The sequence below is a fragment of the Choristoneura fumiferana genome, chromosome 9 (assembly GCF_025370935.1).
Source record: "Choristoneura fumiferana chromosome 9, NRCan_CFum_1, whole genome shotgun sequence".
Lineage (NCBI taxonomy): Eukaryota > Metazoa > Arthropoda > Insecta > Lepidoptera > Tortricidae > Choristoneura > Choristoneura fumiferana.
The window spans coordinates 10368426-10376214 of record NC_133480.1 but is presented as its reverse complement, the minus strand read 5'-3'; positions in this window follow the sequence as shown (position 1 = coordinate 10376214).

The window sequence follows — 7789 nt, the reverse complement described above, 5'->3', positions numbered from 1 at the left end:
ACCTAGGTCCTTTAAATGGTGTTCTCGCAGCACAAGTGAGGGTAAAAATCCGATCGTACAAGTTTACTTTTGCCTTTCATATTCAATTGGAACAAACTTTTGTTTAGAATTTGTGTGAAGCCATGCTTTAGAATTTGTGAGTGTAACTTACACTTGGTATTTTTTTTGTATACCGAGCACTCGTTTTAGAGCAGTTAAAAACTGCTCCAAGTTTTTGCTAAATACGAGTATAACTACGTACGTACGTACGAACTAGAACTAAATACCTACTTAAATACATGTTTCTACGTGAAGGTATCAATACTACGTCCCATAATTGTTCTTTATACTTAACTAAATAGTTGCTAAAAAACAAGAGAAGCAAAAATAGAATTAAAAACCTACCTGACTCAAAAAGTAATAAAAAGAAAACAAGTCTAGTAGTATAGAACTCCGTTAAGTAGCTTAAAGTTCAATAGTCATAATCCACTTAAAATAGCTCATTTAAATATTTAGTAATATATTTAATTAATGAAATACAAAATATCCATAGGACTAAAACTACTATTAAATTAATTATATATTTAGATAGATATGCTCCAAAAACAAAACCCTCCCTCGGGCAGTCGGGTAAAAACTCTATCTTTTTTAAGACAGATCTGAGATCAAGGTTTTGATTTTTAAGGTAATCTTTTTTGAAACACTATGATATCCTAAACAACTTTTAATAACTAAGACATTCGCGAGACCTACAATTAGCAAGCTTGTCATCCCATGTCATATTCGGCTAAGACATGGGTCCAGCAGTTTTTGCCCAGCGCTGGGCACCCATCAATCAGGACAGTGACCTGTGAATGTCATTTTTTGCTCGCTCCTATATTACGAAGGCTAAGGAAAAGAGGTTCCACGATCTGAGGAATTCCGTTAAGGCAGCGGTTCTTAACTTTTTAGTCAGGAGGAACCACTTGACAAAATTTCTATCTTGCCATGGACCACCAACTGTTTGAAGGTAATATACGGTAAAAGTAAAATTGTAAATGAATGAACCGCGACCGCTACTTGACTGGCGCGTCGTTTTGTCAATTCGTTGTTTATGGCTTCGCGGACCACTTCGAGTTCTTCCAGGGACTACCAGTGGTCCGCGGTCCACCGGTTAAGAACCACTGCGTTAAGGAGTGCGAGATGCTCGATTCAGTGTAAAAATAACATTATTTAGTAGGTAGTCAATTATAATACGATTCAAAAATATAATTTCCATTACATCATGCACTTACATTTAAGTTGTTCGACTTGAGAATTTTCTTCGCATTTACTATTCACTCCCCTTCTACTATACAATAGTGTACAGTCATCTTCAAAAATATTTGCCACAGCGAAGCGTGCAAAAATATCTGAGACGTCCTACTGGCCCTAGAAATAGAGTCGTATCAGATATTTATGCACGCTTTCCTGTGTCAGATATTGGTGGTGGTGACTGAACAATATAAATAACTCTTTATCGAACATCACATGAAAAACAGTCCAGAGTAAAAGTAGTTTAAGAAATTACCTTTAGGTATATATCAAATAACAAGCCGATTGAATAACTGACAGTCACATCACCGTACAGCCCAATTACTGGACATATTTAGGAGCTTGCAAACGGCTCTTTTCAGTATGGACGGAGGACATTCTTTTTGAAAATCGATTGATGTTTTTTGAAATACGGGATAAAATATTGGAACTGTAGTTTCTGAGATAGTTAGTCAGAGATTTATTGTATACCTAACCTATCAAAATCACGGTTTAACTCTCGTCGATTTTGTTTCTCAAAAAATTTATATGTACAAACGCTGTCCTGACAATTACAAAATATGTAAGGTAACACGCTAATGCCCAATAGACGACACCCTGCTGTCGTCTCTATTGCTAATGACAAAAATTTAAGATGTCGACTATTGGGACAGATTACCTCCCAAAGAGTCAAGAATTTTTTCTTCAGTCAAACATTGATTGATTTTACTTATATTATGTACAGATTTTATAAAACATTGCTCACGTGTTCACATTACACAGCGAGTGCTTTAATCGTCCGCGCCTAATAGTTCTTTATGAGCAGAATTCTTTGTGCTTCCGAGGGCCGGAATAGCCGTGAAATGGCGGGTGTTTTACAAATGTGCGTGCATTTTTTCTATCCAATACTTTCGTCCGATACGTAGTTAAGCTACTAAAAGTTGGTCTATGCTTGTTATGATACGATGTAGAGTCACCAGCACCAATATTTGACACAACGAAGCGTGCACAAATATCTGATACGACTCTATTTTTAGGGCGGTAGGACGTGTCACGTTTTTAATGCTGGTGACTGTTACGCATCACGGATTGACGAAGACCCGGGTTCAATTCCCGGACACAGCATTTCTTTTTTCAGTGTGCTCTCTGTATCTGTGTGTGTTAATCTATCTTGTATTATATGGTAATCACTTAACATCAGGTGAACCACCTGCTCGTTTGTTTGCTACTTCATAAAAAAAATCATGAATGCTATAAGCTTTTATGAACTTTTTTTATTTGCTAAGCATTGTTTATTGTAGTTAGGCAGCAGAAGAGCAAAAAACAATAGAATTTTCAACCCAATAGGACCATTACCTACAGGGGCGTATTCTGAAAGAATTTGAAAGTAACCTGTGTACATATAACTAGTGATGCGCCTCAGTTCCGAACGGGTGTTTGGGGTATGTGAAAATGTGAAGTTACCGCCTTCGATTATTTATTTTATTCTTTATTTTTGTAACTTCATTTATTTTTCAAAGTCGCACTCATGCGAAGCCGGGAAGTGTTACTAGCAAACTAAATAAGTGTTTTTATTTTCTTACAACTTTCCTAGGTCTATTTTCCTGTATACTGTCACCTACTTTTTTTAGCTCCATGAACTGGCCAACAAATCTCACATTTCGATCTTCCCACCGCAATCACTGTGAGCCGTCCATATCCAATTTTATCCAATTTTTAATCAAGCTACCGCGACCGTGGACGGCGGGCAATATCTCAAATTATAGTGTTCGCAGATTATGCCGGGAGTTAGCTACGTGCCGGCTAGTGCGCCCGCGCATCATATCTTGCTACAGATCATTCAAACAAATAAATATCCTACTAAAATTATAGACGCTGATTATGTATGTTTGTGGCTCTTTCACGCTAAAACAGCTGGAAGGATTCGGATGAAATTAGGTGTGTAGATAGTTGGACATCTGGAATAACACATACGCTACTTTTTTATCCTGATATTTCCACAGGATAGAAAAATTCTCGAAATAACAACCGCTGGGCTTAGGGTCATGAAATTTGGGATGGTTGTTTTTAAAGCAACGTCAATGAAAACTGCAATGTAATTTTCTCCAATGTAAAATGGCTGCACGGATTTCGATAAAATTCTCGTCCGCTGGGTATGGAGTCACGAAATTTAGCACTTTTGTTGATAAGGCAACATCAATAAAGACCACGATGTAAATCCCACTAGAATTTTGTACAATCCCGGAATGTATATTCAACTGTTGTATCTAATGATTAGACGAATAGACGACCAGATGGCCTAGTGGTTATAGAACCTGACTACGAAGCTTGAGGTGTCTGGTTAGATTCCCGTGTCGGGGCAGATATTTGTATGAAAATACGAATGTTTGTTCTCGGGTCTTGGGTGTTTACTATGTATTTAAGTATGTATCTAGGTATATAATTACATTTATCCGTTGATTATTACCCATAACACAAGCTTTGCTAAGATTACTTTGGGACTAGGTCAATTGGTGTGAATTGTCCCGTGATTGGTGTGAATTGGTGTGTCCCGTTTTTTCCAATGATTTACGCGAGCGAAGCCACGGGTAAACACTAGTTGTTTATTAATAAATTAATACCCGCTACTAGATATCCCAGTGGTTAGAGGATTTGACTACGAAGCTTAAGGTCCTAGGTTCGGTCCCCGGTGGGGGCAAATATTTGTATAAAATGTTTATTTAGTCTTGAGTCTTGAGTGTTTAATATTACCTACTAATCATCATCATCCCAGCCTGTATACGTCCCACTGCTGGGCACAGGCCTCCTCTCAGAATGAGAGGGCTTGGGCAGTAGTTCCCACGCGGGCCCAATGCGGATTGGGAACTTCACACACACCGTTGAATTGCTTCGCAGGTTGTGCAGGTTCCTCACGATGTTTTCCTTCACCGTAGAGCTCGTGGTAAATTTCAAATGAAATTCCGCACATGTATTTCGAAAAACACAGAGGTACGAGCCGGGGTTTGAACCCGCGATCCTCTGCTTGAAAGGCCATAGGTCAAACCACTCGGCCACCACGGCTTCCTACCTACTAATACTACCTATCAATCTATTTATTTAACGGCCAGTACAGACAGACTGCAATCCAACTGCAGCGTAACTGCCAACTGCCCACCGCCCATACATTTCAATGGCAGTCAGAGTGCAGTTGTGCTGACTGCAATCGAACTGCAACGTAACTGCCAACTGCCCACCGCCCATACATTTCAATGGCAGTCAGAGTGCAGTTGTGCTGACTGCAATCCAACTGCAGCGTTACTGCCAACTGCCACCGCCCATACATTTCAATGGCAGTCAGAGTGCAGTTGTGCTGACTGCAATCAACTGCAGCGTTACTGCCAACTGCCCCACCGCCCATACATTTCAATGGCAGTCAGAGTGCAGTTGTGCTGACTGCAATCCAATGCAGCGTTACTGGCCAACTGCCCACCGCCCATACATTTCAATGGCAGTCAGAGTGCATTTGTGCTGACTGCAATCGAACTGCAACGTAACTGCCAACTGCCCACCGCCCATACATTTCAATGGCAGTCAGAGTGCAGTTGTGCTGACTGCAATCGAACTGCAACGTAACTGCCAACTGCCCACCGCCCATACATTTCAATGGCAGTCAGAGTGCAGTTGTGCTGACTGCAATCGAACTGCAACGTAACTGCCAACTGCCCACCGCCCATACATTTCAATGGCAGTCAGAGTGCAGTTGTGCTGACTGCAATCGAACTGCAACGAAAAATGTATGGGCAGTTGCGGTTACGTTGCAGTTGGAATGCAGTCCTCCTGTACTGGTCCTAAGAGTTTATCCTTTGTGTACTAACTATCCATAATACAAGCTGTACTTTCTTTGTGATTAGGTCAATTGGTGTCAAGTGTTATTTGACTTTTAATTATTTTGAACATCACAACCGCTCGTCTACTTCTACTTGCTGTACCATTCGTTTTTAGTTGCGCAACGTGAGGGGCTCGTTTCAAAGCAGGACCCACTCCGGCGCAGGCGCGCTATCGCAACGATTTACATAGAGCGGCGTAAAATTACGCCGCATTTCACGCGTAATTCGAGCCGTTGCAACCGCAATAGGAAACAATGGCTTCACTTACGCTATTACCGTATTTACGTGCTGATTGAAATCTGAAGTAAATGTGAATGTTTTACTATGTTGAAGGTGTTGTTATGACCTTTTGACTATATCATAGTTTTTTTTCTAGGCTCTACTGTCTTATGCATAATAGTTTTTGGGGTTCTATACCTTAACGCTCTTACTCATCCTTCCGTCTTTATCTCCTCTATCTCATGGCCATATTTTTAACCGTTATTTTTTTCACAGATTTAGTATTAGGTACCTACCAAAGCTGCTGTGCCCATAATATAAATAATAAAAAATAAAATAATTTTATGATTTAAATTTGGGTTTTGTTGCAGGTGGTAGGACCTTGTGCAAGGTCCGCCCGGATTGCTACCACCGTCTTGCTCGCTAATCCTGCCGAGAAGCAGCAGTGCTTGCACTGTTGTGTTTCGGTGTGGAGAGTAAGACAGCCGGTGAAATTACCAATCTTAGGCCCCTAGGTTGGCCACGCATCTGCAATCCCCCTGGTGTTGCAGGTTTCTATGGGTGGCGGTGATCCCTCACCATCAGGAGACCCACTTGTTCGTTTGCCGTCCAGTCAAATAAAAAAAAGTACCTTGATTTTAGAGAAGCTCGATATTTCGGCACATATATTTGCATGCGCCATAATCAAGAGACGAAAAAAATAATGTTAACCATTCCCCTGTTATTCATTTTGAGATGATGATGTTAATTAAATAAGCATTATTAATAAATAATTTTAAAAGCTAACACTTTTCGTCGTTAATACACAAATGAGTTCTAAATACGTACTTCTACATAATTAACTGATCACGTTAAGTTCTTAAAAAGTAGCTGTCGTCAAACCATAAATTCCAATTACAAAAACTATGCATAAACGACATAAAACAACAGTTTCAACTTTTTACATGATGACAGGATGTCAAGGGGCTTAGGCAACTTCATTATGCCAGGGAATACCAACATAATAAAATAATTCGCCGTCAATGTCGCGTGTAATGTTGGCAATGGAACCACGTGCACGATTATGCACGCAAGTGCATTGATGACATTGAGTTACGTTGCAAGTGCAATCAAGTGTAGTTTACAAGTGGCCAGTATACAAAACAAATGAAAAACCGGCCAAGAGCGTGTCGGACACGCCAAAATAGGGTTCCGTAGCCATAAGATAAAATAAGTAATATTATTATTATTATTATTATATAAATTATCAGGCAGGCAGTTGCAAGCAACTGATAGGTGCCTGTATCTAGCTGTTCTTGGTTAAGTATTCTTTGTATTATTAATGTGTTGGTCGAGGCGGTTCTTAAATTGGTTCACATTCAGTGCTGAGACTACATGTTCTGGTAGTTTGTTCCATGTCTTGACCACTCTGTTACACAAGAAATGTTTACGAGGATTGTTGTGCGATCGTTCAGTAGATAGCTTAAATTGGTGGCCGCGCAGACGTGTGTTGTTACTAAGATTAAACAAGTCATGGAACTCTGCAGGTCGTAAATACCCGGTAAGGATTTTGTAGGTCTCTATTAAATCGCCACGCTGTCTGCGTTCCTTTAAAGTTGTAAGCTTTAGCATCTGCAGTCTTTCCTCATATGACTTGTTCCTTAATTGTCTCGGTATTTTGGTGAAACTGCGTTGAACATTCTAAGGATTTCGTATTTTATACGGAATCTTCCAAGTTTCGGTATATTTTATACCTTAGGCTGCTATTTACTCATAAACTACTAATAATTTTCAAGCAAATTTAGCCGTTATAGTTTTCCTTGAAAGTTTTGATATACTTACTTACTACCATCCAGAATTTTTTCAAATGCAAGAATGCATTGTGAGGAATGTGTTAATTTGTCATGAACCAATATAAACTTTTCATGTACCTACCCGCGCTGGAGAACATGTAAATGAAGCGTTTCTATTGGTTCATGACAAACGCATTTCTCGCAACGAATCCTCGCATTCGCTTACCTATGTCTTTTGGATACGTAGCCTAAATGACATAAAATTGTTATCATTTATCAGTGAAGGCAAAGGTTTAAACAGCAATTCGGGCCTTAAAATAAAAACTTATTAATTTTATCTAAAAAACTTAATTGGTTGAGTTTCGTGGAGGATGCGCCGGCGCCGCCCACCGCTTCCTGCGAATAACTTCCGGTGATGGCTATCGTTAAATTGCCGCATTATACGTTATTATTACTTATTTTAGAGTAATAAGCCAAACGGAGGCGTCAACGTATTGATTCGTTTAAAAGCATTTGTCACTTTCGATATGTATAAACACAAAATGATGGGTACGTATCAAATTACATTAATTTAAAGATTTTTTTTAACAAAAAAGTAAAACCGTTCCAAAAGAAATAAAAAAATAACAAAAAATGGAACCGACTACAAAACTCTTGAAAATATGTTTCTACACAAGAGTG